Consider the following 24,500-nt stretch of genomic DNA (forward strand, 5'->3'; position numbering starts at 1 on the left):
AAAAATAGTATGCAATATACAGTATATACTTGTGTAGTACGCAGTACACAGTATGCAGTAGGCAGTTTCGAATACAGCCACTGCGATTTCTGCAGCATAGTTTTTGCATCATGTCCTGCCTCCTGCACGCTCTACCCAGGCGCTGCCCCTCACTTACCGGAGTATTTCCTGTAGGTGAGAAGGGGTCTGTCACGGACAATCTACTGTTGTGTGCTACATGTGTGAAAGGGCAATTCCGGCCACCTGATTCTCTGCACTTTGTCCGGGGTTCATATGTGAAAACGGCTCTACAGACCCCAAGAGGCCATTCTGTGTTAAGTCAAGGTTTCACTTCTAAAGCACATGAAAAGTTGCAACCTTTCCCAATACAACCACAATTTTCACAAATTTTGGCGATGACTGAACTTGTCAGACTGTATTTGTTAAGAAAAAACACTTGAATGTAAAAGGGCTCCTGACTGGCTTACTACCAGCTGATCTAGACGGCCCAGATTCAATTCCAGCCATGTCATTAGATTACCCCGGGCTCACCTGCCAGGGACAGGGGTGGGTACGCTGTCAAGGTTCCCTTGTCTCGCTGCTCGCCTAGATAACATTAAGCGCAGATGCACCTATCCTCTAATTGTTGTTTGCTTCACTGTAGTGCATAATGGGACTTGCAGAGTCCTGCGTACTGAAGGGCTGTATTCAGGACATCCTGCACTACCGTCTCATAAGCAACTGGTGAAAGGGCTCAACTGGGAAAAGGCAAAACACCTGTATTTATCTGCGAGTCAGACCAACTGAAGAGTATATGTCAGTCTACATCCAGTGTACATGCCAGTCTAACTCAGGACTGTCCCAAATTCCTGTATATTCCTGCAAATTCCTGCAAAAACATCGTGGTCAGAGTGGTAGAGGCTCCATGTACAATAGTGCTTTGCAGCTCATGGCAGCATATCCCAACTCAGGTCACTGTGCCTAGGTCACTAGGGCTTTGCACATTGTTTCATTGTGTCAGGCACCTTTCCCAGAGAAACACTGAAAAACACCCCTCTTCCATGGAACAATCGTGTGGTGTATATTACATCAATGATGAATATACTTTTGATGAATATGCTTTTGAAACCCCATTTTGTCAGTACATGCACAAAGCATGCTGCTTTCTGTTCAAGGCAGGCACACAGATCGAGGTCTGCATAGCTATTTATATAAATCTCAACAGTTTTCTCAGCATCTTTTAAAGCCTAAATCATTTGATGGGTTGCTGTGATCATCACATGTGAGGCACCAGGGGAAAACGTGTGAACACAATCTCTCTCACACACACCCTCCACCCCGGACACTTCTCTCACTGCAAGTGGGTGAGATTGTTTGTTTAAGAGGTAGTGTGAAACCACAGCACTGATCTGAGTAGGACGCAGTGACATCACTGTGCATCACACACACACACACACACACACACACACACACACACACACACACAAAGCAATTCAACTGCAAATTGAACATGAGAGACAGTTACAGTTAAGCTGTAGGCAGCCAACACACACACAGTTCAACACATTTAGGATTCAGATTAGATCCTCTCACGCTTTCAAACTTACACTAAAGGAAAACACCATCAAGATCAAAATTTTACCATTTTGTCCCTCTGTAAATGTAATTTTCCACCAGCTGCTAGATCACTGTTCTGATCTCACAGAATATGCAAACAGAGACCAACAGCAATGACTAGAGGGAAGAGCACCCTGCTACAGGGAGAGAGACACAGCTCAAACAATCAAAAACAAATCAACACAGATTACCGAAGACAAACTATGTTAAATGCAAGGTACTACTATATTGAGCTTGTAAATGCGTGTAATACAATGAACCAGGACATGCAGAAATGCCTAGGGGCACAGAATACAGTGTTCTCTGAGAGAAACAATGCACACACACACACACACACACACACACACACACAAACACACCCATCCATGCTTATACACACCCAAACCACACCCACATACACCCACAACCAAAAACTGAACATTCACGGAACCAATACATCAATAATGACTCAAGACTTAAGTTACTTAACCTATTTAGACTTAGCGAGAGGAGGTTTAGGGGTGATTTAATTGAGGTTTTTAAATTTATAAAAGGACTCTATCTCTATCTAAAGGTTAACTACAATACATTTTTAGGGTGAGTTCAGTCTGTAGAACAAGAGGTCATAAATGGAAACTAGTTAAGAATAAGTTCCGCACTGATATAAGGAAATATTATTTTACACAAAGAGTTATCAATACATGGAATAGGTTGCCAGGTCATGTAGTTGAGGCAGAGACCCTTGCTGTGTTCAAGTCCAGAATTGATGCAGTTTGGATACTCTTTAATTGAAATGGCAAGTTTAGTTGGGCCAAATGGCTTGTTCTCGTCATAATATGTTCTTACGTTCTTATGTTGTTATAATCTAATCCATCAGAATTCAGGACCAATGCATCTCTAATGTAATTAAGGTAAACTGACAGAGATAATGCATGTAATTAAGGTAAACAGACACAGATAATGGACACTTAACTCAGCTCAACACATCCAGATACAACACAAACTTCACCAAATAGCCTATTTATGTATTTTTATTTGTCCTTATCGAAATGTTCCAAAACTGCATGTTTTATTAACCCTTTCACTCGTATCTTATTTTTATGCTCTGTAGCATAAATACGTGCATGTTACGATACATGGTTCGTTATGTTTTCATTAGCGTTATTAAGCTTCTCTAATTTTCAGTTAGCATTTGCTATATTTTACCATTAAATCGCTGTTTCCTCAAAGCTAAAATTAGCTAGAATTTTTCCAATGTAGTGTTCTAATCGCACCGGTTATGGCATACGCGCTAAACCGCAAATAACATCGGTGTGACCATATGCGCAAAAGGGTTAAAGATAAATATCATTTCTACCCACCACTTATTTAATTTAATTGTCTGGAGTGGTCGTGTGTGTGTGTGTGTGTGTGTGTGTGTGTGTGTCAGTGCATGTGTGTGCGAAAAAAATATTTGCACTGGGGCCGATCACAATTATGTTAGGCCTACGCTACAGGATGCACTGCAAACTAGAATATCAACTTAACGTTACTGTTATCTGCTGACATCAAACTTGGAGAGGAGAGGACACAAGTTTGTCTGATTGCTGTTCCCACAATTCACTTGTTTTGGTGTTTTTTTTTCTCTTTTCATGACCAGAAGTATAGTTCCACTTCATCCTCTCATCGAAGTTCTAAACATTGACACCCGCTTTGACACAAGGGGGAGGCGGGACCCTTGCGTAATTTGCGGGACCCTACGTAACTTGTGTAATGAGTATATAGGGCCGTCTGGCTCTGCATGTGAACACATTCAGAGTTTCCGCCACTGCGGTACTGGGTTTGGGTTCAGAATAGGGCTGGGCGATATGGCAAAAATATCATACCACGATTTTTTTCAGGCAGGATCACGATCCACGATCTTATCACGATTCTTTTTCATGTTGGTTTTTAAGACTATTTTCGCACTGCACAGCTTTCAGTCGTGAACGAAATTAATGGTCAGACTCAAATAAGGTTCTGAAGTGTGGCTAGACCATAAATCAGCTGTTGTAGCAAAAAAATGGACGTTTTGAATTTTGTGTTGAATCTTGTCGCGGCATTTGGCATACAGCCATGGAATGGCCTTGTTGGAAAAATATTTGCGGCTGGGTATCTCGTACCATGGATCAACTATTTTGAGCAGTCTTTTGAAACCCTCATTTTCCACTTTTTTTTTTTATGGGAATCATCTTTGGCCAGGTGAAATATCACTGCATCAGTTACCTCTTTCCAGTGCTTGTCCTGTTTCTCAAATGCCTTTGTTAGAGTTGTTTGTTTTGGCCTTGTAGCCTCTGGCTGCGTGGTTGTAGCTGATGCACTCATGTGGGGTCCCCTCACTGTCTGACTGTCAGCATACTTGTTTGGGTGCTTTGTGGTTGGTAATGTTGCCATCTGACATGCGAACCTTATCTTTGCAATATTTGCAAATAACTGTTGTTTGCACTGTGTCCGTTTTGGAAAATCCAAACTAGATCCATATTACTGATGTCAAATTCTTTTCAAGGACCAACTCCTCTGCGTTGTCATCCAAATAGGGAATATGAAGGTACATCATGTGGCGTTGCATGTTGGGACGCGGGCGCCAAAGGGGGAGGGGAAGAACTCCAAGGCACTACCTACTGTTTGCTATTATTGGTTTATTGGTGTGTCGAAACGGATTTGGCTGACAAAACAACTTTGGATGCGTGTATGAGCCATAGAACTGCAACTGATAGAATATGCACTGTAGAACAATACTAATGATCTCTCTGTAAAGGCAGATCGTGGAGACATTTTAATCGTTCAGGACCTAATATCGTCATATTGCACACCCCTAATTCAGAACTAGCACAACCCCACCAAGGCCCCATACCTGCTATCTGCCTCTCATCACTGTCAGGAGCTGCATCCATACATACATACATGCACGCATGCAAGCACACACACACAAATACACACACATATACACACAGAAAAGCAAACATGTACACTCATACACACACACACACACACACACAGTCTCTCACACAAATACAAGTAGACACACACAGACAAAGTAGTCATACATACACACACACAGACAAGTAGACATACACACACCCAGACAAGCAGACATATACACACAGGTGCACACAGACACAGAGAAGTACACACCCACACACAGACATGCACACACAGAGACACACACACACACAGATAAGCAGACACATACACACACAAACACATACACAAACACAGAATACAATATACTTGGAACTGGGGTGAACAAGTAGATACCAATAATACATGCAGACCGATGCAAACACTCATTTCTTGTTTTAGAGATTCTTCACTGAGATTGTGAGATGAATTAAAGTTGACAGGTGTTCCCATCGCAAATGTGCATATCTCTCAAATCTGTGACAGACTCTGGCCTGGTGCACATCTCTCTCTCTCTCTCTCTCTCTCTCTCTCTCTCTCTCTCTCACACAAACACACACACACACACACACACACACACACACACACATGCAAGCAAAAACTGTCTAGTCTTCTCTCAACATCACATGACCCAGCACATTCAGGGTACCATGTCACTCTGCACCTTACAGTAAGGGTATTTCCACAAGGAAAGGTGAACACTCTGTGTGTATGTGTGTGTGGGGGTGTGTCTCCGGCTGTGCAGGTGTGGCATTGGTGGGGTTAAGGACGAGTTCCTGGTGCTGCTGCAGCTCTCGGATGGTGTCCTGTCCAGGTTCTCGCTGGCCATGCTGCACTGCTGCCGTACCACCGCCAACTCCCACTTGATCATGTAGTTCTCCTTTGCCTCCTGAGCCCATGGCACCTGACCCTGAGGGGGAGAGCAGAGGGCATGAGGGGGCTGGGGGCTGAGATAGCACAGCAAGCCACAGCTAACTCCACCAGTGGAAACTCTCCTGGAATTAACTCTGCTTTGCAGCTATGAAGCCCTAACAGAAGCAGGCAGAGCTACTGTATCTCTGCTACATACAGAGACTGAGGAGCCTTTCTGAGATGCAGTTACAAGCTTTCCAGGTGACTGAAACAGTATTTTCTACATTTCTGATATTGTCTACATTGCTGATAGTCACTGTTTCTGGTGACATGGCACCTCCCCGGCATGATTTCAGTGCAGTCAGGAGATGGCAACCAAGCACCAGTTCTTCCATCACTCCAAGGAGGGAGGCCACCCTCAGTAAATGTCTGAGTAAATATCCAGCTGTATAAATGGAAAACATCTAAGAACAGTAATATGAGTTACTCTGAATAAGAGGGTATGCTAAATGACAATGATGTAATGTAATGTAATTACTTGTAAGTACAGTTTAATGAAAATGCAGACTCTCTGCAGAGAAGTCAGTTTAAACAGTCCATTACAGGCAGCTGTTTTGGGACAAAGCCTTTTTAAAAAAGGAGAGTTGGCTGTGAGCGGCTCAGTCAATGAGGCACTTTTCCTGTGACCTGGGTTCCAATGCTGCCTGCTGATGGTGGCACCCTGTGAACTGGCAACGCCCTGTAAGCTGTTCGAATGGCGCCTATCTTCCAACCAGCACCCACACTGCTGCGGTTCAATATATTGTATTGTAGTGCCAAAAATAACCACTGTACAGCTTCAGCTCTGCACAAGGAAAGAGGCTGCTGTAGCGACACACCTAACATACAGCTGCTGAGTCTAAAACAGGATTGCACAAAGGAAACAAGCATTAAGAAAGGACACAATGCAGAACTGTTTGCTTTTTGAAAGAAAAGCAAGTTAGGTCCTGTGACTCTCAGACTACAAGGTTTGCTGATTGGTTAAACATGGAATTTTAGGGGCAGGTTGCAGGGACATGCGGTCAGGGGAGGCAGAGCCTCACCTGTCATACATACAATAGCTGTTATGAAAAATAAAAATAATGATAATAAAATAAAATAAATATTAAGATTTTTCCACTGATCTGTGTTATAAATGTCACTTCTGTATGATTCCAATCATTTTTCATAGTCAAAATCGCCAAATTTGCGGAGCTCAGCTGCAAATATCTGAGAGACAAGAGGTGCGGCAGCAACAAGCTCAGAAAGTCAGAAACTGGGTGGAGCGTGGGCAATAAGTGCGTGCCTGTTACTATCTCTGTATGTCACCACAGTCATGTTTGTAGACCCCTTCTTTACATGCCTTTGCCTTCCATAGTCTAGGCAACTTATTTCACGCATGTGTATAAAGATATTTAGGCTTGCTGGTCTCATCATAAAACTGCAATGAAAAAGCGCCAGGGGAGGCAGCCATTACATCAGCTGCACTGAAGGGGGCGTGTCTTGAGCCCACGTAATTGGTGACGCTCTCTCTCCCTCTACGTTAGCTAGCTCGAGCAAAAAATTTACAGCGGCTGCAACTCCCTTTAGTTTTATTTTTTTAATCTTGTTTCATTCATCCCAAATATATCTACACCATATGGGCTGCAAAAATGGAAAACATTGTATATAACCTTAAAAGATTCTCAAAATTGGACTTTCAATCATTTATATACCATCTTAGCTAGCTAGCTGTCATTTTCATAGAGGAAAGTGTTTGCTTGATTTGACGGAGCAGAAGATAGTGTAACCAAGGTTTACAAAGAAACTCATAGATCCTTAGAATACTATGAATAATAATAACCACAAACCATTGATTACTTTGTTGAATTATAATTTTATTTTAAACATAAGTGAGAATTGATAAACCAGATAATATGCAATGCAAAGTATTCATTAGGAAATGGTAAAGGAATTCCACTTAAATGTAATTAGATGTAAATATTTAATGTTAGAGCTCCCTCTACTGGGTGTAGTGGGCAGAAAAGTAAAAACGAAACTTAAGTAGGATTCGTCAGAAGAGGGAACGGAGATGCTGGGGGAGGACGTATGGAGAAAACGCTCGAGCGGAAACAATTGAAAAGAAATTCTTTGAGATCTACTTACCTGTTAAAAGTCAGTTTGAAAGATAGATCTGAAGGACTGCACTTACTGTGTGGAGAGACGTGAGTGAACAGAGTTAAATGTTGACAATCGCGGACATTATTATTTTCTTTGTTGAGAGCGCTAATACCGGAGTTTAGCCTGTTTGATTTTCGACTAGCATTGAACCCGTTAAAGTATCTCTGTTTGATTTTGCTGAAAGACTATCGAAGATACTACTTCCCATTTGACATTTATTTCACGGACTGTGTTTGATTTGAACTGTTTACCTTGTTGGATGTGGATAACACGTGTGACGACGAGAACAAGATGGCGAGCCACCCAAAGACAAGATTGATTCCACCGCACAGCAGATAAGCCCGACTGGAAGCGTAATGTTATCTTTTCCTTCCTTTCCTTTCACGAAAGTAAGACTTTTCAGTTTCCTTGGACAGTTGGGGAAGACTGTGTTTGAAAGACTGAGATAGAAAACCGAACTTAGCGAACTGAAACCTTTGAGTTTTATCTGAAAGACTGTATTGTGGATGTACGCATTTGAATTGCATTTCCGGTTGGATATGTCTTTGAACTGTTTGAGTTTGAACACGTATTGATATGTGAATGTTGATTTGGTTTTGAAACTGATTTAACCGTGGGGATAATTTCAAATACTTAAACTAAACCAAGACCTTATTAGAGAATTTAGTTTAGGGTTTAACATTCAATTAGCCACCAAACGAAAAAAAAGAGAAATAGGAAATTAATGACAAATACATTCAGTTTTCTTTAAATAGGAATTAAACTGGAAATGAATAGACCCTAAACAGGAAGTAAATAGGTATCAACCAGAGAATTTATTAGAACTTAAGGCATTAAAAATTGAGGTAGGACTGAAAGATTTTGATTTGTGATTTCTTCATTTGACATTTTTGAGTGTTGAACTTCAGAGCTTTGTAAATGTGTATATAATTCTTCTTTCACTTAAAATCTAAAACCATTTGAACTCTGTGTCTTTGTGTTTTACTGCCTCCTAAAAAAAAAAACTTAGTACATCTTCTATTGGCCCAGATATAATGTACTGTCTATTGTGCAACGGCCAGTTACACATACTAAGTAGACAAGGGTTACAGTTTGGCGAGCCAGCCAGGAGGAGAGCAGTATAAAACACTGAATTAACGTACTAAAAGAAATATATCCGGTTGGCTAAAATTGATTCAGCCAAAATCCAGAACTGAAAAAATGGAAGTTATCCAGGAAAAGGGAGTTAAAATTCCTAATGCTGTTTTAATCAGCGGGATAACAGAAACAGATAAAGATGAAGAAATTCTTGACTTTCTAAAGAAGTATGGTTCAATTGCCAGGGTTATTCTACTAACAGACCCTAGTTCAGTGACAGGGAAATCTCTAATAGTTGAATATAATTCTGGGAGTGCTGTACATGACCTTCAGCCCCTCTTACCTCTCACTCAGCAATCCAGTAGTGACCCCCAAGCGGCATACAGTGTTGTAACTTTAGCCAGTATTTATACACAGAAAGCTGGAAAGCATATAACTCAGACTTACCTGGATGAACTAAGAGCCATAGCAAAGAGTAGCGGAAAAGGCTACGATGAAGTCCTGAAAGAGATGTTGACACAGATCAGTGAAACCATTACCACTGCAGAGAGCCTTGAGCCAGTCACTGATGAAACAGGTGAAATTGAACCCGATGGCATCACAATCACAGCTCCTCTCGAGGGTGATGTCATTGTCCCTGCTGGAACACGGACACCTCAAATTGTTGTGCATGACAGTTCAGCACCCACAGTGCCAATAGGGGGAGTCCCAATAACCCCATCCCTCACTAACAGTGATTTAAACCCTCCAGACATCCAGAGAGTAGTAGTAGAACACATTGTACGCAACAATGATATAATGGCTCATGGCCATTCATCACTCAGACTCCAAACTTTCTCTGGTAGGATACCACGTCCGTCTAATGAGGTTGATTATGACACCTGGCGTGCAAGTGTAGAACTGCTTTTACAAGACCCAGCTGTGTCTGACCTGCAAAGAGTGCGGAAAATATGTGACAGCATATACCCACCAGCTTCTGATATTATTAAGTCAGTTAGCCCAGGATCTCCACCAGGGGATTACATCCGGTTATTGGATTCAGCTTTCTCCACCATGGAGGATGGAGATGAGTTATTTGCCAAGTTTATGAGCATTTTCCAGAACACTGGGGAAAAGCCATCAGCCTACCTACAGCGACTTCAAGTTGCGTTAACTCTCACCGTGAAACGTGGCGGAGTGCAACCCGCCGATGTGAATAAGCATCTCTTGAGACAATTCTGCAGGGGATGCTGGGATGACGCTCTTATCACAGAACTGCAGCTGGAACAGAAAAAACAAAATCCACCATTATTCACAGAGTTGCTGACACTCTTACGTACTAAAGAGAATAAAAATGACTCTAAAGTCACACGAATGAAACAGCACCTAGGTGCTAACAAGCAACATGCTACAATAAAATCCCAGATATCATGCTCCTGCAAGGGAGAAGAGGTTACCCATCTTAATTCAGTCGCCGTTCAGTTGACAAAGCAAGTTGCCGAGCTCCAAAGCCAGCTTGCCACGCTGACTGACGGAAAGCAGACATTTAAAGCAAAGACCAGTTGTGTCAAATCGCAAAAAGAGAAGAACGGCACAAAAGCTGAAGCAGAACCTAAACTTAAAGCTACAAACAAGCAACACACTGTCAAGCCTAAACCATGGTACTGCTTTAGATGTGGCGAAGATGGACATATCGCAAAATCCTGCAGTAATAACTCCAATCCCGTATTAGTGGCTGAGAAGAAAAAACAGTTACAGAAAAGACAGAGTGAATGGGAGTTTCACAATGCCCCTAATCCTTTAAACTAGAAGAAGTTCCTGTTGCGGGACGAACAGGGACTGGACATGGGAAAGAACGTCCCAAATGTCACAATCTAATGCAGCAAAAACAACTAAGATGCAGATCACACGAGCCAAACCTGCCCAAAGGACTGATTGGCACAAAATGTACAGCCCAGATAAGGATAGCTGGAAGGAAATGCACCTGCTTACTAGATACGGGATCTCAGGTCACCACCATTCCTGAATCCTATTATGCCCAGCATTTGTCAAAGCAGCCTATTCATTCTTTGAACAATTTATTGAATGTTGAGGGAGCTAACGGTCAATTTGTCCCATACGTGGGATATGTGGAAGTTACCCTAACGTTCCCAAAAGACTTTGTAGGAGTAGAAATGGAAGTACCAACTTTAGCATTGATTGTTCCAGAACTTCCCTCCCATACGCAGCCCGATGTATTAGTTGGCATGAATACGTTAGATGCGCTGTACAAAGACTATTCCAAATTGCAGAATGTCCAGCATATTCCCTCTAAGTTTGGTTACCGAGATGTGATGAAGATCTTGCAGATCCGCCAGAAACAGTTTACAGAGGGAAACATTGGCCTTGCAAGGCTACCTGGCAAAGACCCTAAAGTAATTCCCGCTGGACAGAGTCTGGTGTTATGTGCGTCTGTCACTATCAAAGCACTGAACACCGACAAATGGGCTATCCTCGAACACCCAACATCTCTGTTGCCTGGAGGATTGATTGTGAAAACATGCATGGTCACTATAGGGAGTAAACAACATTCTCACTTGCCTGTAGTGATCACCAATACAGCAGACCATGATGTCGCAATCCCCCCAAGATGCATTGTGGCCGAGTTGAAGGCAGTGCAGTCTGTATTTTCCAAAGAAACGTCTCTTACAGCCTCCAGTGATGCTGATAGCAAAGCCGCATATCCAGAATTCAATTTCGGAGATTCCCCCATTTCTCCTGAATGGAAGGAAAGACTGACACGGAAATTGAGGAACATGCGTGATGTATTTTCCCAGCACCGCTTAGACTTCGGATGCATTGACAAAGTAAAACACAGAATTAATTTGACTGATGAGACACCATTCAAACATTGATGCCGACCTATACACCCTGAAGATAGGGAAGGTGTTCGAAAGCATCTCGAGGAGTTGCTAGACACAGGCGTCGTAAGAGAATCAGAATCTCCTTTCTCATCACCAATTGTTGTGGTTCGGAAAAAGAATGGAGACATTCGATTGTATATAGACTACCGCAAGTTAAATCTAAGAACAGTGAAAGATGCTTATGCTCTTCCGAACCTTGAGGACACTTTCATGGCTTTGACTGGATCGAAGTGGTTTTCTGTTCTTGACCTAAAATCTGGATATTACCAGATAGAGGTTGAAGAGGCTGATAAGCCAAAGACAGCCTTTGTGTGCCTGCTTGGATTCTATGAATTCAATCGGCACTTTCCAACGCATCATGGAAAAATGCAGGACAGGCCTAAATCTGAAGGAAGTCCTTGTCTTCTTGGATGACATCATTGTTTTCTCTAAAGACTTAGAAGAGCACGAGGAGAGATTGCTGAGAGTCCTGAATAGGTTGAGGGACTACGGCCTGAAACTAGCACCAGAGAAATGTGTCTTTGCGCAAACCTCTGTTAAATATCTAGGCCACATAGCATCTCATGAGGGAGTCAAAACTGGTCCAGACAAGATAGCCACTGTTAAAACTTGGCCAGTTCCGACTAACCTGAAAGAACTGAAGTCTTTCCTCGGATTCATTGGCTATTACAGGCGGTTCATAAAGGATTTTTCTCACAAAGTTAAGCCACTCAATGAGTTAACATCTGGATATCCACCTACCAGGAAAAGCTTGAAGATGAAGAACAGTGGTCAATACCGTAATCCACGAGAGGCATTTGGTAGCAGGTGGACGATAGCATGTCAAAAGGCATTTGAGTTGATAATTAGAGAGCTGACATCTGCTCCAGTCTTGGCATTTGCTAACCTCCAGTTGCCTTATACTGTCCACACAGATGCCAGCACCACCGGTTTAGGGGCTGCCCTTTACCAAGAGCAAGATGGGTGCCCGAGAGTTATAGCTTATGCGAGCAGGGGACTCTCTAGCAGTGAATCAAGATATCCAGCCCATAAACTCGAGTTCTTAGCCCTTAAATGGGCAGTTACCGAGAAATTCCATGATTATCTGTTTGGAAGTTCTTTTACAGTAGTTACAGACAGTAATCCTTTAACATACGTGCTGTCCACTGCTAGACTAGATGCGACCAGTTACAGGTGGCTGGCCACCCTATCTACCTTTAACTTCAAGCTACTGTATAGAGCAGGAAAACAGAACAACGATGCCGATGGCCTGTCAAGACGGCCGCATGGAGGGCTCTCTGATGATCTCATATCCCAGAAAGAGCGTGAACGCATACTGAAGTTCAGTGAAAGTCACCTGTGTGATGAGGAAGTCACTCCTGATGTCGTTCAAGCCATTTGTGGAAGCCGCCTCATTCAGATGTCTGTACCTGCTGCAGATGCGGCTACCGCGTTTGTTGGCTCATTGACAATGGACATCAGTGCCGTACCAGACAGTTATGTGGATGAGGATCAGTGTGGAGGATTGCCAGTGATTTCCCACCTGTCTCATTCTGACCTTGAGGAGTTACAGATGGCAGATCCCTGTATAGGAGAAGTCATTAGACAGATAAAGACTGGAGAGAAACCTTGCAGTTCGGTGAGAGATGCCATTCCAAAGTTACCTCTTCTGCTTAGGGAACTGGACCGCTTAGTCTTGCAAGATGGAGTTCTTTACAGGAGGAGAATGACCGGAGCTCAGATTACTTATCAGCTTCTTTTGCCAGAACAACTTCAAAGTGACGTACTGAAGAGTTTACATGATGACTTCGGTCATATGGGCACAGACTGCACTCTGGACTTAGTCAGGAGGCGATTCTATTGGCCCAAGATGGCTGCAGATGTAGAATTTAAAATTAAGACATGCGGGCGGTGTGTGAGACGAAAGGCGTTACCAGAGAAAGCAGCTCCATTAGTGAATATTACCACCTCTAGACCCCTACAGCTTGTCTGCATGGATTTCCTCTCTGTGGAGCCAGATCAGAGTAACACTAAGGACATATTAGTAATAACAGATCACTTCACCAAATATGCCTTAGCGATCCCTACACGTAATCAGACAGCTAAGACTGTTGCGAAAAGCCTTTGGGAAGACTTCATCTCTCATTATGGCTACCCAGAACGCCTACACAGCGACCGAGGTCCCGACTTTGAGTCCTGCTTGATTAGAGAGCTATGTGAGATTTCAGGTATTCAAAAGATTCGAACAACGCCTTACCATCCCAGAGGAAACCCCGTAGAGAGGTTTAATAGGACACTCTTGAGCATGTTGGGGACACTGGAGAACAAAAGTAAGAGTCGTTGGCGAGAATTTGTGAAACCCCTTGTACACGCCCACAACTGCACAAAAAATGACACGACCGGGTTTAGCCCATATGAGCTCATGTTTGGCCGAGAACCAAGGCTGCCGGTAGACTTAGCTTTTGGACTACCCTTGAAAGACAAAGAGCATGCATCACATTCACAATATGTACAGAATCTGAAATCCCATCTTGAAGAAAGCTTCAGAATTGCAGCTGACCATTCAAGGAAGATGGCAGGACAGAATAAAACCAGATACGACAAACATGTGACTGCTTCACGATTGAGTGAAGGAGACCGGGTTTTAGTTAGGAACCTACGGTTACGCGGGAAACACAAACTTGCTGACAAATGGGAGCAAACCATATATGTGGTTGTAAGCCAGGCTGGTGACCTCCCTGTTTATAAAGTGTGTCCAGAGAACCAATCAGGACCAGTGCGAACACTGCATAGAGATCTACTACTGCCTTGTAGTCTTCTTGCCCCTGAAGAAGTTGAACAAGATGAATCAGTTCCTGTCCGAACTCGTAGAACCCGTAGAAATCGCAAAGATGAGAACTCAGTAGAAGAAGAGGAAGTGTCAACTGAGTCAGAAGATGACATGCCCTATTTCTTCAGACCTAGTGGTTTTGAAATTGAAGGGGAGAGAACCATGTGCAGAACAAAGTAAATGGAAGACCATGGAACCTAGAACTGGTACTGCTCAGCCAGACATGATTAGTCAATTTTTGGAACCCCAGGGAAACGAAGGTCACTTACCTGTGAACACGTCTGTGGCGGGAAGTAACTTACCTTGTACTCCTGAAGAAGAGTCCGCTGGAGAAAGTAACCCACCGGTTAGTCCTCAAGTTAAACCTGTGGAGGAAATATCATCTGAAGGTACACCCAATCAGAACACCCCAACTGACAACAGAATTCGAGAACCTACCTTAGTCCTGGATGAGATCCCAAGACAACAAGAGACCCAAGAACAGGTTAGTACAGAGACTCAGGAACACATTGGCACTGATGCAACACGTAGTCGGACATGTGAACAAGAAGAGCCCATGTTAAGAAGGTCTTCTAGACACAGAGAACCACCTAGAATGCTGACTTACCCTGAATTTGGAAATCCATTGGTAACTATAGTAAAGTCCCTTTTCCAAGGTCTAAGTACAGCCATAGTAGGGTCACTTCCAGATTTTACCGACCCTGACCATCCTAGCCCCATAATGGTACAGCCTCGTAGCATGCAAAGGGACTTGCATGTAATCAGAGGGGGAGGGTGTAACCAAGGTTTACAAAGAAACTCATAGATCCTTAGAATACTATGAATAATAATAACCACAAACCATTGATTACTTTGTTGAATTATAATTTTATTTTAAACATAAGTGAGAATTGATAAACCAGATAATATGCAATGCAAAGTATTCATTAGGAAATGGTAAAGGAATTCCACTTAAATGTAATTAGATGTAAATATTTAATGTTAGAGCTCCCTCTACTGGGTGTAGTGGGCAGAAAAGTAAAAACGAAACTTAAGTAGGATTCGTCAGAAGAGGGAACGGAGATGCTAGGGGAGGACGTATGGAGAAAACGCTCGAGCGGAAACAATTGAAAAGAAATTCTTTGAGATCTACTTACCTGTTAAAAGTCAGTTTGAGAGATAGATCTGAAGGACTGCACTTACTGTGTGGAGAGACGTGAGTGAACAGAGTTAAATGTTGACAATCGCGGACATTATTATTTTCTTTGTTGAGAGCGCCAATACCGGAGTTTAGCCTGTTTGATTTTCGACTAGCATTGAACCCGTTAAAGTATCTCTGTTTGATTTTGCTGAAAGACTATCGAAGATACTACTTCCCATTTGACATTTATTTCACGGACTGTGTTTGATTTGAACTGTTTACCTTGTTGGATGTGGATAACACGTGTGACGACGAGAACAAGATGGCGAGCCACCCAAAGACAAGATTGATTCCACCGCACAGCAGATAAGCCCGACTGGAAGCGTAATGTTATCTTTTCCTTCCTTTCCAGTTATACGAAAGTAAGACTTTTCAGTTTCCTTGGACAGTTGGGGAAGACTGTGTTTGAAAGACTGAGATAGAAAACCGAACTTAGCGAACTGAAACCTTTGAGTTTTATCTGAAAGACTGTATTGTGGATGTACGCATTTGAATTGCATTTCCGGTTGGATATGTCTTTGAACTGTTTGAGTTTGAACACGTATTGATATGTGAATGTTGATTTGGTTTTGAAACTGATTTAACCGTGGGGATAATTTCAAATACTTAAACTAAACCAAGACCTTATTAGAGAATTTAGTTTAGGGTTTAACATTCAATTAGCCACCAAACAAAAAAAAAAGAGAAATAGGAAATTAATGACAAATACATTCAGTTTTCTTTAAATAGGAATTAAACTGGAAATGAATAGACCCTAAACAGGAAGTAAATAGGTATCAACCAGAGAATTTATTAGAACTTAAGGCATTAAAAATTGAGGTAGGACATTTTTGAGTGTTGAACTTCAGTGCTTTGTAAATGTGTATATAATTCTTCTTTCACTTAAAATCTAAAACCATTTGAACTCTGTGTCTTTGTGTTTTACTGCCTCCTAAAAAAAAAAAACTCAGTACATCTTCTATTGGCCCAGATCTAATGTACTGTCTATTGTGCAACGGCCAGTTACACATACTAAGTAGACAAGGGTTACAATAGCAACTAGCAGCTAAAGGTCACATGGTAGCTAGAAATATTGTTTCAGCTATTGCATAGTGATGAATGTGTAAATGAACATAACCTTATTACGACTATGACATTTTAGGTCTTAATGACACAGTGTGTTAGGATCTTAACAAAATGGAATTTCATTGAGAATTTGTATGTGTATTTGTATGGTTTCCGTTATCTGGTAATTGCCAGATACCAGGGTTTTGCCTGGTAAAATTGATAATAAAAAAAACAACAAATTAAAAACTTGTCAGTCAAAATGTCCGGTAATAATGCAAAGGTGCTGTACCCCGACTCTACTCTTTAGCTACACTGACTAAAATTGCCTGTGTTCTGCCCGTGTCAAGCGTGCCAACAGAGAGGGGCTTCTCTCTGCAGAATTGAATTAAGATGGCGCTGCAAAGAGGAGGAGAGAGTGGTGCGGCTTATATGCATTGCAAGCTGCAAAGACACATTGGACACATTTGACTTCAAGTCGGCAGCAGAGGACTTTGCCACAGTGAAAAAAAGGAGAAAATAAAATGTTACCTGGTAACCTATAGACTGCATTTGATGCCATGTAGGCCTAGCCTTTTTTAAACAGGCTACAGATGTTACAGGTTACAGATGTTTTGTAATAGCCTACATTTTAGCGTTTAATGTTGAGGTTTTGCTCAATTGTTACTATTCGTTTTGCTTAATCATTACTGTTCATTAAATAGTCAAACTGATTTGAGGTTGTTGTCATTCTTTCGTCAACCTAAGTGCACATTATATTTGCGTTTGTAACATAGACTGTTATTGAAATGTGACCAGTAAGTTTCAAATTTGTCTGGTAAAATAAATTCTTTCCGGACACCGGCAAGAAAAAATCCTAGCGGAAACCCTGGTATGGAGGTGTATGTCTGTGTCGCAAACAAAGTCACTGACATTTTTGTCCAGAAGAATAGGCGAATGGACTTCATTTACAAGTAAACGTAAGACCATGCAATATACATTTTCATTTGTGTTGAATGAGTATGAATAGTGGAACTGCATTGGCAAATAAAACGTGAATCGAATACGTAACTTACCTGTATGCGTGTTGTAAAGAATGCCGATATGAAATACGAAACATAAGGTCGCCTAACCAATAGTCATTGTGCAACCTGCCAGTTGAATGGTGAATTTAAGCTACCTCTATCGGGTTCATATGTGTATAAATCTGGCTCTAATACTATCCAGTGCCTCCCCAGCCATTGACCTCACCGCACGTCACTGGCAGGTAGATAGGCAAAGCTGCAGCGTTGGTGTGACAGACAGCCAGACTGACCAACAGACAAACCAGCAGGTTCTCATGCAGGGGCAAGGTCATGGTACCCATTCTCAGGGGAAGGGGAATCAAAGTTACAGTACTGTACCTGGATCAGTCTGTCTGCTGAAGCAGCACTCTGCTAAAGCACCATGAAGAGGAAGGGAGAGAGAGACAGAGAGAGGCACAAAAGGAATGAGAGAGGAATGAAGAGTAATGGTGATTATTTAGTGATCATTTACCCTAGTTATTAAGAAACAGTATAATGGTGATGTGACACACATTCCAATGTGATGCTGCTATTGAACAAATCACACACACATGCACGCTGTGATCATGTGCATGTGGTCCAGGCCTACCAACTGAGAGGCCCCTTATTCCATACAGTCATGTAGTTGTTCTTAGTTCAGTCACTATATGTCTGACCACTGACGGGGGTTGCTTTGATATTGATATGATTGATATTAGTTCTGTACCTCGTATCCCAGGCTTGGGCCCCCTCTTTGCGTGTGACCTATGGCCCTCTACCTCATAGTCAAGGCTTTTAGCCCATTCTTTGTGTATAACTATTGTCTGCCTTGGGTGATATGGAGGCATACTGCTTGGTGGTACCACTCAGTTGTACCCCTCGACCTGCTCTCCCCCTCTGCCTCCCCTGTCAGGGTTTGTGACAGAGAGGAGCCGGGTCAGTGTGTGCTTACTATCAATCCATGGATACCTTCAGAAGCATTGTTTTTCCAATTAGGTGCCAGTGCCCAGGCACGGCAAGGTCAATCAAATTTAAACATCATACCAGGCTTTTGTAAGTGCTTACTATTAAAGGTTGCTGTAGAGTTGCCCCCGGGAGCAGAGGGAAACGGGACCACGAGAGGTTGAGGAGTGTGTAAAGTGTGAGACTGTAAGCGCAGGACTTTGTGAGTGTAATCTCTGAAACTCTGCTGAGCCGACCATCGCCTGTGAAGCCTTGCTGTGAAGATCATCAATAAACAGTCTTTTCTCTCTCCTTCAACTGGGGTCCAGACTGAAGTTCTTTGTATTAACAGTTTTATTAGTTAGCTTGCAAGTACATTAATTTCAAAGCAATTCCACCAAATTCCAACAGGAAGAGCATGTATATGCACAAAAACATAAGGTTTGACAGGAGTGTGTTGAAAAGCATTTTCAGGCAGACATGGATGAAGAAGAGAGAGAATACCTGAAAGAAGTCCAGAGAGAAAAAGACAGGAAGACACACAGAAGGAGAAAAAGTAGAAAAAGAATCATAAGCAGACTTTGGATTACAGGGGAAAAGTTCCATAGCTAAAGTAAATTCACATCCACACTGGAGATCTTTAATTTACATTTACTCTCCTCACTACAACTTGGGAGCATGAAAATATGTATGTGCAGGCACACATACAGACACTGACACCAACACACATGCAAACACGTACACACACGCAAACATGTACACACGCGCAAACGTACACACACACAAACGTACACGCACACACACACATACAAGCACGCGCATGCGCACACACACACGCAAACATGTACACACACACGCAAACATGTACACACATGTACACACACATATGCATGCACAAATGAACAAACAGCGAAACAGACTCACATATATACTAATCTTCCACAGTCAGACTGAGACACAACAGGAATACGTGTAACACAGCCACATACATGATTACGGAGCACTCACTGTTCCAATATTTAGCACATACAAGGTGTGTGAATTGTGCTGCAGGCATGTGTCCTCACTCTCACCTTCTCCAGGGTGTCAATCCACTGCTTCAGGAGCCTGTTCTCTGTCCACAGCCTCTGTGGGCACCAGAAAGTGAGAGAGTAAAAAACAATATCTGCACTACTGTCTGGGAGTTGCACATCCTTGATATATTCTAATGTACCTGAGATAGCAGAATGTTTTATGTGTTCTGCTTGTTTGAATATATGGTACATTGCTGTCTGATTTTCACCATTCTTACCCTGCTGGACTGACCCACACAACTGTCCTGAAGTTAAACACACACTGAGAAGCTGACAAAATAACCGAAATTCACAGAAGAACAAACTCACAGCCATCGTGAATGAATTGCTGCAGATGAGCCAGTTTTGCCATAATAGACAAAAACTCAACACAAAATGGCACAACACAACACAACACAAACTTCAACAAAATGGCACTTATATACAGGTCCTAAAATTGAACCATCTTTTTAAAAGATAGAAGAGCTCTGTCAATCTACACACTGAACAAAAAGTGTTCTGTTGTTTCAGGTTTAGCCATTGCCCCTTGTACTATCCTCCAATGGAGGTCAGCAATCTGTTTTTCAAAGATTTTCTGAAACTTGTATATGGACCTCTGGTGACCTTTAGAGGAGTCCGGCTCAAAAACCTCAGTCCGCTTTGAGGTGCAAAGGCCTTGCTGTGACTGAGGGTGGGTCCTTGCCTGTGACAGTGCACACTGCTTTCTTCCCCACTGCCTGAAAGACCCCCAGCTCTCTGGTTCTGAAAGACAGGATCACTCCTCCCCCTCCTGCCACTCACACAGCAGCAGTGACAGTAAGAGAAGGGAGGCAGTACACATCTTCATCATCCCAGTGGTCAGACTGAGCTCTGCTCACCAGGAAAGCCCTGTAAGGAGCTGAGAGGGACTCACACACCTGCTCCACCAAGCAATCTACCAGGCCTGCCTGTTGCTTGAATGATATCACTGCCTCTCCTGTAATGGGCCCCATATACAAGGATGGCAATTTGAATAATTAAGTGATAAGTAATCCCAAGGCTTTCTCTTAAATGTTTCACATTATACTGTAGCTTTCTTGTGCTACAAAATTCAAATTACAAAACCGAGCTAAATTTAGTTAAATCGATTTAAATTACTGAGAATAAACTTTTAGGTTAGGTTAAGTGCAATGAACAATAACGTTTAGAACACAGACCTCACAAAAGCTGTGATGTGTCATGAGCATTTAATGTAATTTAAATCGATAAATGCAATCCCTGTTAATTAAACAATCTCACGCTGTTGCTTTTGCAAGTGCACAAACTACAATCTGCGGTGTTTCACGAGCATAATCATTCATTCTAATTATGTGATTGGTGTCAATTATTCTGTGAATTATTTGTTTTATTGTTAATCAAGGAGGATAAAGGTGAACAGGCTCAAAGTAATGATAGATTTAAAGGTAGTGTTTGGGCTTCCCCTGTTTCCAGCTTACCCGCTGCCACTGTCCCACTGTTCTACTGCTAGATAGTAAAGTTGGCCTGAAATTAGGCAATGTTGTCTAATCCCCCACCTGAAGTCTAATTCAAACCAAGAGGAACTAGGCAGCTCAACCCACCCCCTATCTTCAGCATGCATGATAAGAATAAGAATAAGAATAAGAAATACTTTATTAATCCCGAAGGAAATTTGAGTGTCACAACTGCACCATCCGGCACACATCAAAAACAACAAAAGAATAAATTGAATAAAATAAATAGGGAGGTATAAAATACAACAAATAGAAAGATGTTTGTGCAGTTATGCGTTGTGCAGTACTTCTGTAGCTGTCATATAATAAATAAACGAGAATAGTGAGATGGAGAAGTCAGCACAAGGCATCAGGTGCCAGTCAATCCCATGTTGCAGCAGAGAGGGGAAGAGTTGTATAGTTTGATGGATACAGGCAGAAAAGACATTCTGTGCCTCTCAGTGGAACATTTTGGGGAGATCAGCCTGCCACTGAAGGTGCTCTTCATCTTCACAAGCCCGTCATGGAGAGGATGGGAGGTGTTGTTTAGGATGCTCACCAGCTTGTTAAGCATCCTTCTCTCCGCCACCGCCCCTAGTAAGTCCAGCTCAATTCCGCCACCTATGACAGAGCTGGCTTTCCTGACGAGCTTGTTCAGTCTGTTTGCATCCCCAGCTTTCAGACCACACCCCCAGCACACCACCGCGTAGAAGATGGCACTGGAAACCACAGACTGGTAAAAAATCTGCAGCATCTTGTTACAGAGGTTGAAGGATCGTAGCCTCCGCAGGAAGTAAAGCCGACTCTGGCCCTTCTTGTAAAGGGCCTCTGTGTTCTTAGTCCACTCCAGCCTGTCATCTAAGTGCACTCCAAGGTATTTGTAGGAGTGGACTACTTCAACTTCTACTCCATGGATTGCGACAGGGGTCCGAGCAGGTTTATACTTGCGGAAGTCCACAACCAGCTCCTTCGTCTTGCTGACGTTCAGCTGCAGATGGTTCAGGCTGCTTCACTCCACGAAGCTGTCTATCAGTCCCCTGTATTCTGCCTCCTGTTGCCCCTTGATACACCCCACGATAACGGAGTCATCAGAGAACTTCTGAAGGTGGCATGACTCTGAGTTGTACCTGAAGTCAGAGGTGTACAAGGTGAACAGGGAGAGAGGACGGTCCCCTGGGGTGCCCCTGTGCTGCTCAGCACTGTCTCTGACACACTGCTCCCAAGTCTCATATACTGTGGTCTGTTGGTCAGGTAGTCAGTAATCCAGGTCACAAGCGGGGCGTCCACTCGCATGCACCTGAGCTTGTCTCCCAGCAATAAAGGCTGTATGGTGTTGAAGGCACTGGAGAAGTCAAAAAACATGACTCTCACAGTGGTTCCAGCCTCGTCAAGATGATGTCCCTTTTTACCATAAACGTACTCATAAAAGAATATGTTCCCAAACCCAAAAGCTGTCAGGGTGCCAATGTGATCCACCCCGATCAACACACAATAAATGGTCCATTCCTGGATGATCTGTCAGCACTGGGTCATTCACACACATTGCAAAAGGAAAATCAACAAAAATACAAATAAAGTGGACATGAAACAGCGTAATTTTGACGAGTTTTGTACAGAATTAAGTGTGTTGGAATTTATTTTGAGAAAGTTTTAGATATAAAACGATTACACGTTAAATTATAATAGATTTATGTTTGGTACTAACTTATTCTTTCACTCTGGCTCGCCGCCATATTGCCGTTGCGTCACTGACTACGTCATGAGGTTGGTTAGTTGGAAAGTCGACCAAGGAAGACAGCAGTTGCAGCGGTGGTATGTAGAGAAACTTCTTTGCTATTAGACTAGGTCAGACCGTTTGTACACCCAATCTTATAAGAGGAAAAGTCAAACACAGAGGGAGCGGCCTTGGACTTCAGCTTGTTGGTCCGGCGAACCACCAGTACGCCTGACCCTTGTCCACATCGTCCTCGTTTACAAAGTGCTCGCTACAAACCCTAGCATCATGGCTAACTGGGGGATTCTTTCATTTCAGTGCAGCTAGCCAACGATAAAGAACCACTTGCCGCTTAAGAAAAAAAGTGGATGAAAGTGGACAGTCTTTCTTTGGTTTTTAACTCTATAAAATTCATTGCTGCATCCAGGGGCAATACAAAAGTGACCCCCCCCCCCCCCCCCCCCCCCCTTCCGCATCGCTTTTTAGTTTTAGCTTTTCTTATTTTCCATTCAGTCAGTGATTGTCAGTGTTGTCACTAGTTAGCTAATGTGAACTAATGTAGAATGTCCAATACAACCAACCTCACGATGTCGCATACTACACTAAAGCAAGATGGCGCTACACTTGTTTCAAAAATGTAACTTAGATTACTTATTATTTTTAATCCAGTTTCACTGACAGTGTTAAACCTATAAGGATTTTTAGAGTGGGAATCCATCTTGTAAATTATGCTAACTACATCTAGTGTTTCATGTCCACTTAAATAGATTCCATGTATACCAAGTGCCTCCTAAGAGACATTCTAAATAAATTCAAAAATGATATTGCATTTTTTTCATGTAGCATCTTTCTCTAACTCAAAGTGCTGTACAGAAGACACACAGAGTTGTAGCATATGAGCAAAAGCCATAGAGATACAACATAGACCATGCTGGAAAGATGAAACCTGTTGATAAGAGGAAACTGCAAAAGAGTGACATGCTGAAATAGTGAACTGTTGATCTCTGTTCTGCCAGTTTCACCAAGACAGGAAATAATCACTGTTAGTGCACTGCACCCCCTGGTGTTGTTCTTCCAGTACTGTAATGAGCAGTGGCAGAAGGTTGGCCTACCTGAGACATACCTTCCATGTCCAGCTGGATGAGGTGTGTCTGGTTATACTGTAGGGTGGCCATGCCCACACGGAATATGACTTCCAGCCCTGGAGAGATAAACATACACATTAACACACCACACACACATTACTACATTGCAAACATATTACCATACACTGCACACATTGCCACACAATGCACACCTTACTACACACACACGTACATTTGCATGCAAACACACACAATATTCACAGACACACAATATACACCCACACACAGATTCATCTCACCTGACATCATACATGAAGATGTCAAAAACACGCGTGGCCACGGGAAGAGGCAGGAAGGTGAGGAAGAGAGTAAGGAAGCAGCTCCTGAGGGAGAAAGGCCACACGTGTCACATTTCTTCCATTTCCTACCCTACCGATCACAATACAACTGCAAAAATGCACCAATCACAACACAACTGTAAAATCGCACCCATTACAATACAACTGCAACAATGCACCACAATGCACAAGACTTCTACTCATTCACTCACTGATAAGGAAAGACACCTGAAGTCACTGGACACAAAACACTGCACTGGCATGATGACAGACCTTGTCTGAAAAACCATTCACTGCTTCTTACTTCACATGTATCTTTCAAAACAGAGTTCATGTCTACA

General features: G+C 42.6%; 1 pseudogene; it reads right to left on the minus strand.

Moving 5' to 3' along the window:
* Window positions 1–24,500, minus strand: part of LOC118794021 — a 56,138-nt pseudogene that overhangs the window by 27,402 nt on the left and 4,236 nt on the right.

This window comes from Megalops cyprinoides, chromosome 19 (assembly GCF_013368585.1).
Source record: "Megalops cyprinoides isolate fMegCyp1 chromosome 19, fMegCyp1.pri, whole genome shotgun sequence".
Taxonomy (NCBI): domain Eukaryota; kingdom Metazoa; phylum Chordata; class Actinopteri; order Elopiformes; family Megalopidae; genus Megalops; species Megalops cyprinoides.